The following is an 11011-nucleotide window of genomic DNA, read 5'->3' as shown; positions in this document are numbered from 1 at the left end:
CTTTATATTCTATTTTAAAGATAATGTACCGCTAGTTTGGTCAAGGTACAATTATCCACCGCAAAAGCTTAATTGTATCTTTGTAAGCGTAATCAATTATTTCAGATATCATGACTTAACTTAGAGAGTGTCGCCTTAGGGACGTCAAAGCCTAAAATAAATCACTCTTTCCTATCTTCGTAAGATGCCAACCTTGGTATTAATATGTCTAGAAACCTTCCTTAGGGGGACGAAAACGAAGCCGCCTCAGGGCCCTATTCAAATTTCACGGTGTTGTACTAATAATGGAGACCATATGTCACATTGAGATGTTCACCTTCTCCTACTTACTATTTTAGAAAAATGTGTTTTATTAAACTAATCAATTAATTCTAAAATAATTACTAGTTTATTGATAACCCTATGAATGTAATTAATTACAAAATATATTTAATTATAAAAGAGTCTGTTTCTACAATTAATGTGATATAAGTAATTACCCATTACATTCATCTCACTTTACTAAGACATTTTTTAAATAAAATTGGTTATCTTAAAGGCCTATAAAACTATTGCCTTTATTATGGTGTGATTTAACAAGTTTTAACTAATTTAAGACTTAGCAGTTTGCATGCAATTGATTTCTCCAAAACAATTCATATAAACACTTAGGACAATCCTAGACAATCATGTTTCTAAAAGATGCATGATTAATCAAAATTGTGTGGGGTTTCATGAATAGCATGTAATTGACTAATGCATGATCATGTTACCAATCAAACATTAATTGACATTTATTTAAATAAATAAACAATAAATGATGAACCAAGTACTATTGGGTATTTCTAAATTTACTACCCTTTGAAAAAATGGAAATAAAATTATAAAATAGTCTTTAGTTGTTTGCAAGACTCCAAGAATTCTTAGCTTCTCATATAGGCCCTTCTTTTATAATTCTTAGGAATTTGTTAGGCCAAACTAACTAATTAGAAACTAACTTTCTAAGTAATCTATTTAACTAAAACTAGCTTTTAATTAAATAACAATTTTTTTCATCTTTTTAATTTAGTTGAATTTAAATAATTAATAATCAAATTCAAATAATTATTTAAACTTAAGATAAGATTTTAACCAACTACAATATATTTTATTTTTCTAACAAAAATAAAATAAGATAATTAGTTTTTCAAATTCAAACAATTTAAAAATTAATTAATTAAAAGATAATTAACACAAAAATAGGATCTAACATGGGCACCAAGATCGGTGCCCTAGATCACTAGGGTCAATGGATACATGGGGCCCGACTAAGGAGCAGCCGCAGGTGGCACGGCTCAAGACTAGGGGCGCGGGCGGGTAAGCAACAGACAGGGTCGTAATAGGTGCGGTGCACCTAGGGCTCGGTGCGCATGTAGTGCACAGGAGCCGAGGGGTTGAGTGCTAGTGGTCGTGGGCCTGGTGCAGGTGCGCATGGGGTGTGGGGAGCTCGGGCTCGCTTGATGCATGCGGCTGGGCTGAGGGCTCGAGTGGTGCATGCGGCTCGGGCTGGTGGCCGAGGGGCTTGGGCGATCAACATAGGGTTGGTGGCTCGGGTCCCTTTTCTCCTTCTTTTTCTTTTCTTGTGACTAGAATTTTTCAGATTTAAATTTCAAAAATAAAAATTATAAAAATCTTATGCCCTTTATGGCTTACACAAGATCTAGAAATTCAAGTTCCTAACTCAATAGCACCATATAATTAACGATCTTTCATTCAACCATACATTCAAAAAACACATCCATCCATCCAATATACATATCAACATACATATAAAAATGTTCAAGAAACCCACACAACATTAATATATATGTATAAATGTAGACTTCTCTGATACCAATTGTTGGTATTAAATATGAAAATCAATATATGCAGTGGAATGTGATGTTTTAAAATTTTATTAATACTACTCAGGATCATACATATATAGATATATTAATTCACGTACAAATTGATAAAAGAATACCTCTTGAAGCCCATCAAGTGTCCTTGAATCTTTTTGTATAAATCAACGATCACTACAAGAAAAACTGCATTCCATAGCGTTTTTAAAACGCTATCTTTAACAAACGACAGCGTTATTACAAACGCTATATTATCCCATGTTATTAAAAGTCTGGACCTTTTCATAGCGTTTTTAAATTGTGATGTAAAAATGCTATTGAAAGATATATAATAGCGTTTTAAAAATATAATTAGATGTCAGTCATAGCTTTTTATGTATGTAGTCATTGATTATGTTAAATTGAAAATACTTACTTTTAATAGCGTTTTTCAAACGTTATGCAGAAATGATGTTGAAAGATATACAATAGCGTTTTTAAAATGTAATTAGTTATCAACCATAGTGTTTTATGTTTGTAGTAATATTTACTTTTAATAGCGTTTTTAAAATGTTATGTAAAGATATACAATAACGTTTTGAAAATGCAATTAATTATAAGTCGTAGCGTTTTATGTTTGTAGTCGTACTTACTGTGAATAGCGTTTTTAAATCGTTATGTAAAGATATACAATAGCGTTTTAAGAATGTAATTAGTTATCAGTCGTAGCGTTTTATGTTTGTAATTATCCTTACTTTTAATAGCATTTTTCAAACGTTATGTAAAGATATGTAATAGCGTTTTGAAAATGTAATTAGTAATCAGACATAGCGTTTTTTGTTTGTAACCATCCTTACTTTTAATAGCGTTTCTTTATTGTTTTCATTAATCATTTTCCTAACATTTATTAATTGTCATATGAACAATTTCATGGCATAACAAAAACTTTTATATTTTTTTATCTTTTAACATATGAATAATTGCAACAAATGATAAACATATAACACATTAAAAATTATACCTTAACATAAATTCAAATATTCTTAATATGTTCGCTACATAAAGCTAAAATATCAATATCCCAAAAGTACGAGTATATTGCAAGACAAAATACATAAGCAAAAGTTTTAAAACAAACTGATTCATAATTTGTTGATCATGGGCGTCCCTCCAAAATATTACACTTCATTCATTAGTTGTGCACCTGTAAGAGTGAAAAATATATAAAATTAAGAAAACAAATGTAGCCAAAATAGTTGAAAACACATGTTCATTCATTAGTTAATTTTATGCAAAGATACGTACCAAAGATATCTACCAAGAAACAATTGAATTTCATACATTATGTTCATTTCCTATATATTTTGATGATATAATTAGTTACTACAGCTGATTTTTTGTACTATTTATAAATCATTTTTAAGTTGCATGAAATTTTACCTCATTGTAACTTTATTAGAAGGCCAAGCAACAGTGCAACCAACCGCTTCTTCAATTGTACTCATATGTGATGTTGGTCTCCATAAATATGCAGTAGGTTTCTTAGCAACATCAACCCAAACTCTCATTGCATTAGGCCTAAGACGAAGATGATGCACCTCACATAAATGATCACTAGAAGACCATCGACCTTCTGCAACAATTTCTCCACTTCCATTCCAATCAAGTAAATTGCAAGCATTTTTTTCAGGAGTGAACTTCAGATTATTAACACACTGTTACATGATAAAATATATATTTATTTATAGATAATATTGATACTTAAAAAATTAAAAGTGAAATGATAGGTAGTAATTAAAATTGTAGTTACCATAGGAGAAGGCATGTGTGACTCCGCTTCACTTGGTTAAGTAAACTCCTACAAGTTTGAGAATAATTTAGTCATTTATAATTTTCAATGAATAGAGTAAAATAAACAGAAGTCAATTAATTTAATTTACCTGAATGTTTACACTTTTTGCAATAGTATTAATAAGATTCATCATCTCAGGCATTTTATTCTTCATCTCACATTGATTTGATTCCAATTGTGAAATATGGTCATCTCTTGCTCTTAGAATAGCTAACTTTGTATTAGTTACTCCCCTCCCATTAGCTAATGATCTACCATTCTTGTCAGGACCAAATATAATAGTGAGAGCATCTTGTACAATATTCTGTGTTGTGCATGAATCTGGTTTTTCATTTGCAAGAACTTGTAGCTTCTCCTATAAATCATTTCAAGTTGACTGTTAAATAAGTCTATGTGCATACAAATACATATGTTTCTACAAACAAAGGGTAAATTACTTACAATAACTTCAGCAGCTTGTGCATTCACAGGTTCACCATTCTTCTTTGTGTGTGTCTTTAAGAAAGCTTGAACTCTTGTTACAGGTTTTGAGCTTTCCCTACTCTGTATCCAAGTACATTTTTCAGAAAGAGAACATATATTTTCTTATGTTTAGCTACCAAAAATATTTATTAAATTTTTACCATGTCATCCATTGTTCGAGCATATCCTCTCCTGCTGCATGTATGTGGGAGTTGTTTCTTCCTCATCTCTTTAAACTTATTGCTAATCGCCTAAAATAAATAAGAAATGAACCAGCGATTGAACATACAGAATACCAAACACTCCAGCAGTAAAACAAAAAAACTAAACCAGTATTCTAACAATAAAACAGTAAACACAGTACACATAATAGTTTTTCAACAATAAAACAGTAACTATGGCAGCAAAGAAAAGAGTATGTAATAAACACTCCAACAGTAAACACTCCAGCAGTAAAAGAAACATACAGAACCAGTATTCTAGCAATGAAATAGTAAACACAATACACAGAAAAATATTTCAGCAATAAAATAGTAACTATGGCAGCAAAGAAAATAGTTCAGTTCAAGTTTTTAAATAGAATATATATATTCAGTTCAAGTTTTAAATGACAGTGTAACTATTGCTCAAATATATACATTTATATATATATACTCAATTCAATTTTTAAATACAAGGGAAAGCATAACTTAATGTGTACTATAAACAACCTTAGCAGCAAGTGCAAAAGAATAATGAACTTCTTTTGCTAAATACAACTTTAATGAAAATTAAACCTGCTACTGTTTATAGTGAACACCATGATTATAGATACCAAAAGCATTAAAACTATAATTCATCAATATCAAAGATGTAACAGCTAAGTAAGCAATGAGTGTTTTTTTTTTCTCAATCTTTCTCCTGATAATAAACCAAACTGAAATAAGTATGGTACCCAATTTATTTGTAATAAGCAGAATCTATATAATACATATATCGAAATTTTGGTTACCTGAAATTGTTTACTGGTTTTTTCATGCACAAATACTCTCCATTTAGTTTCTGATTTGATATTATCAGGCTTTAATTTTAGTCGTTCTTGTTCATTTGGTAGCTCGTTCAGCTTAGTAACCTTTAAAAGTGAGGGTCATGAGTTCAAGATGGGACTTTACTAAAACTATTTTTTGTAGGAAGACTAGTAGATGTTAGAATTGTAGAACACTCAACAAAAATGCATAAACATTAATATCCTAATATTTAAGCTACAATTAGAACAAGTTTTATCTTTCTTTCTTTCTCTACAAAAAGAAGAAATTAATTAAAATATCTAAGGAATATTCTATTGATTGTTTTTGCATATACAACAGTGACAAAAAAAAATTGTAATAGTATTGGGAGGGAGGGAATGAGCTTGTGAATATTCTTGTTCTTGATGTTGATGTAGTTTGAGTGACATGAAAACATGCATGCACAGACACATTTTGTACATTGATAACAAGTGAAACTATCCAGAAACATAACACTTACTTTTTGGCAAGTCCACCCGTTGTTTATGTTCGTGGAGTGAATCCTGAATAACTGAAATCGACGAAACAAATAAGCATCGAGCCTGTGCATCAATATTCAGGATTAGTCCAGCAGAATAAATGATCATTTAAGCTTGTTAAGGCATAAAGGACAGTTACGAACTAGTATGAACAAAAAACGCCAAGTACATAAACATTATACCAACTTCAACACCAGCAAAAACACTCTCCAGAAATTCAGAACCCGTGTAAATTGCTTTTATTGTACTCTTGTGGTCCTGAAATGATTGAAACATAACTCATATAAACTACTTTTATCATTAGGAAAAACTGATAAGATCTTTCCTGCTTCAAACAATTGCTAACCCAGTAATTCAGAGAAAAAAACAGCAATAAAATCCAGACCAATCAACCCAGAATTCAATTCCATCCAGAAAACAATAAAGAGAGAGAGAAACAATTTAGTGCCCATCAAGTGTTCTTGTATCAAAGTTGGTAGATAACTTTAAGATGGAAGTACAACTTTAAGTTTTCTGAATCCAATCATAGTTTTGATTTGTTTTCTTTAATTAGTACCATATAATTCACTCCAAGTAGAATGAAATAGCTCACTTTACCTTTATATTTGGATATTAAATAGAACTCGTCATAGAGTATATGACAAAAATAGAGCAAACTCATATAAGAAAGTAGATAATATGCCAATATTGTTTTAGTTAGTTTAAGCATAGGTTTAACTAGAGCAAGTGATCAATAATTTGTGGTGTCATAGAAACCTTCCAAAATATATCAGTGGTGACGTGGCTAATCCACTTTACCAACAAAAAAACACTAAAGGAGTGCATGTGTATTGGTCAGTCTCCCTTTAATCTTCATAATTAGTGGTCCCTTTATTCCGTTGTGCTACTGACTAAGCCCCAGATCATATTGATATAAAATTTGACACGCAGAAAATGAGATATAATAGGCAGAACATACTTGAACAACCAAGGTCCACTGTATACTTCCCACTTTATTATGACAAAACAAAGATTAAAGTGAACTCCGCATAATTATAAAGGAAGAACTAGAACCAAAAAGTTGATTGATTAACTTTACAGCACATACTTTCTATAATGTGGGGAAGTGGAATAGTTTATGCTGAAAAAGTATTCATAATTTTGTGTTCCCATATTCCTTATGCTTTGACATAAGGGATATAACTGGTCCAAAACACCTCTGTATTCATTAACTCCAACCCTCTGCTCTGCTGTGTGAGATATTGGCCATAACTGGCCAGAGTTTTTTCATCAACTAGTCATAGTTCAGCGGCTACTAAACTCAATATGGATGCATTGAGTATAATCTTATTGGCCACAAGCTACTTCGTTTACTTAGCTTCCGCAAAGTCTCAAACCTACATTGTACACATGGACCGATCAGCTATGCCCAAAGCCTTCTCAACTCACCACAGCTGGTATATGTCTACTCTTTCTACCATATCAGAGAATTCACCAGCAGGCATTATAAGATATAATATCTGCAAAATTATGGAACTGTACTAGCAGGATGGATTCAAATCAATCGCTGCATTTTTGAGCTAAAGAACAGCAAGTGTCCTTATTCAGAGATAGGGCCTAGACCTAATAACACCCAGAAGAAAAAAAAGCAAAGAAACAATATAGAATAATCGAACGCATTCAAGGCATATTGGTTGGTTCTCAGTACAATATTCCATAATTTTCATATCTATTTATGGTCCCCGGTTGTTATACTAACTGAGGAAAAAAAAAAAGAGAAAGGCTCTTCTCAACGGCTATGGCACTTTGATTTGTGATGTTGACTGGCCATTTGAAAAAATTGTAGAGGGAGATCATGAAATTTAATGACATATCGCAATAAATCTAATCAAAATGAGCAAGATACCAGTAATTTATGATAATAATTATATTAAATTTCACTCCATTATAACATAAAAGATTCATCATGACCCAGCATAAAATTTTTACAATTTTTTTTATGTAAATCTACCCCAACATCATACCTGGATCAGATTCAATTGTGCACCAAGACATTATGGGAAATCTTTTACCTGTCATAAAAAAAAAAGGCATAATCAAAACTAGTAAGCACAATTTGAAGAGAGAACAAAAAAAATAAAAAACAAACTAGTTACTCCTTTCAAAATCATCTCAAAATAAATTATACGAATACCCATCTAACAACATGCATTTATACATATAAGGGTAGAGCTATGAAGGTCCAGTGAGCACTCATTTGATTTTTTCGAAATTGCATTAATAGACTTGATGATATTACATACAAAGTATTGGCTTATAAATGTATAAATCAAAATCAAAAGAACAAAAAACAAGTAAAATATTTTTCAACAGCCCAGAATTTGTCTATTTGATAAAAAATAATTGAGAACAAATAAATAATCCCATCATTTCATCACGAGAGAAACCTCTAAGAAACCAACTCCACCAAAAATTGACTTAATTTCATTTCACCTACGAGAATCTCAGCCCAATACATTATTAAAATTTCTTGAAAACCCAAATGCTGATATACATAAATTAGATTAATCAAAACATAGATATGGAAATTAAAGAGTAACATTAGATACCTGATAGAGATGAAATGCGGAGAACCAACGAAGAGAATTTAGGGGGTGAAGTTTTCTTTCTTTCTTTCCTTTCCGTTTTTCCTTTCCTTTTTTCCTGAGAATTCGGGGGGGGAAAAAAAAGAGTATGAAGAGCAAGCACTGTATTTGGGTTGAAGATCGACAAGTAAAAGAGGCCAATTTTTCTTCTTTTTTTGAGCAAAGCCAACTCAAAAGATGCTTGGGAGACAAATCATTAGGGCACAATTGGAAAAATGAGCTTAATCTAATCAATACACTGAAATACAGGGCACAATGAGTTTAATGTATACAATTAGAAGAAACAAAAATGCATGCACTTACTTGCTTGGTAGAGGTGTACTTCGGAGCTGCTTGACTAACTGAGAGAGAGTGATCGGACGGGAGAGGCACTGACTGAGAGAACCGAGAGAGACCCTTAGTCGGTGCTGACTGAGAGAACTGAGATGCGGGGGGGAGAGGCGCTGGGTTCGTCTAGGTTCCTCTGAGAGAGAGATTCACAGTGAGCGGGTGGGAGAGGCACTGGGTTCGTCTGGGTTCCTCTGAGAGAGAGATTCACAGTGAGTGGGTGGGAGAGGCGGGTTCGTCTGGGTTCCTCTGAGAGAGAGATGGATTCTGCTATGGAGTGAAAATGGAGAAAATGGGAGAGACGGGTAACGTGGGAAGAGAGAGAGAGACGGGAATGAGGGAGGGGAAATGGGTTTTTCTTTGTCTTTTCCTTTTTCAATTAAGCGGGTTTGACAAAAAAAAAAATTAAGCGCCAATGAACAGTGCATGTTGTATAGATTATGTAACTTTTTAATAGCGTTTTTTTAATAATGTCCAAATGCAATGCTATTAATGAAGATTTTTCTTGTAGTGGATCTTCCTATCCTTATTCTGAAAGCTCACGCCTTGATCTTCCAGAACAATCCTCAAACACACAAGGACATGTGTGGGCACATATGATTCAAAGGTTGTTTTAGAACTCTCTAGATGTAGTCAGCACATGAGATCTAGAAAGGATTGAGAAGAGAGAGGATGTTATGACTAGAATTTCAGGTTTAGGAAATTCTATCGTTTCTTGAGAGAGAGTCTGACTAAAAAATTAACTTCTAAAAGTATTGCTTCTTTCAGTTTTATAAAGATATTTAACTAATTTAATTAATCTACCTCAAGCTTGTACTTTGATTGGACCGCAAACATTGATGTGTACAAGCTCTAAAGACTCTTTAGTTGTATTGTCTTTCACTGAGAAATGACATTTGGTCATTTTCCCTTCAAGATAAGACTCACAAACTGGAAGAGTTCCAACTCTTAGTTCTATCAATGGTCCATCTTTTGTTAATTTGTATATCCTGTTTAGCCCTATAAGACCAAGTCTAAGATTCCAAAGATATGTGTCATCCTCATTTGAAACCCTTTATCTTTTGTTTCCTTTCAGTTTAGCTACTTTAAATAATTCTAAGTTACTTAGCGATTGTTCAATTAATGAAAGTGTTTAAAGTTCGAACAATCAATTGTATGTCTAAAGAAAAAATTAAGAATAATCACATTATAAATAAAATACACTAAAGTTAATACATTCAATAAAATTCAAAATACTAAAAGAAATAGGTGGATGCATCCTAATCGGCCCTCGACTAGAAAGTCGTTGATTTGTCAAACGTCATAGTTATATGCGACCAGCTTGATCGCATACTTCCTTTTATTTCCTTTATTCATGCAAATCTATAAGTATGCATTAGTTGTAATTTCTTTTATTACCTAGAAACACAAGTCTTAATGGTAATTAAGGCCCATCGGCCCATGTAATCTTCTTGAGCCTATAAATAAGAATCAAAGGGCTCAAGGAGTAGGGGATTTTTTGAACTTTTGGTCTTTGTATTCTAAGACAAAAGTAAAGTGTGATTATTCACTGAAGTCATAATCTTTCCAAGGCTGGTGAAACTCGTGAACCCTAGTTCATTGATCACAGTATTGGAATTCTACGTCAATAAAAACACTAAGTGGACGTAGGTCATTACCATCCAATTGGGGCCGAACCACTATAAATCGTTTGTGTTATTTATTCTTCCATTTTCTTTTTCTTCTTGATTTCATCTCATTTCATATCGTTTATCTGACTCCATGTCGTTGACTAATTTGAGGGTTAACATTTTGGTGCTTTCATTGAGAGCCAAACTCAAGACTTCAAGAAAATAAAATGGCTAAAACATCTAGGAAGACGGGGCAGACTTTTGGCGCTGCATCCACACAACCTCCTCCACCAAATGTGGCTGAAGATGAACCATAGTTGGATTTTGAAGAGGAGGAAATGGATTCGGAAACACTGAGGACAACACTGAGTGTGTTGCAAGAGGAGTTGGCCAATCTAAGGGCCAATCAAGAGAATGTGGTTGAGACATTGGCATTGCAACAGAGGGAAATTGAGTGTCAACACCAAGAATTGAATGAGTGGCAGGTGGACATGGACCGCTGGCAGTGAGATGCCACTGCCACCCTAGAAGCAGCCATTCAGTTGGTCCGGGGGCAAGTTACAGCAATTTCTCAACCAGATCATCCACTAAGTGTACCACAAAAACACGCCCCAAACCCAAGTCCTTCGCTTCAGCCGGCAAGCCCTCAAAGGTTGGAGCAACCACCTGCTGCTCAATAGGATATCCCATATCAGGATCCTAAGTAGCAGCCTCCTTCTTGTGCTGGTCAGGATAATCCCCAGCGTCAAAGACAGAATAGGGCCGGGCAGCCT

Source organism: Humulus lupulus, chromosome 9 (genome assembly GCF_963169125.1).
Source record: "Humulus lupulus chromosome 9, drHumLupu1.1, whole genome shotgun sequence".
Classification (NCBI taxonomy): domain Eukaryota; kingdom Viridiplantae; phylum Streptophyta; class Magnoliopsida; order Rosales; family Cannabaceae; genus Humulus; species Humulus lupulus.
The sequence above is the reverse complement of the archived record's forward strand: the minus strand, read 5'-3'. Positions refer to the sequence as shown.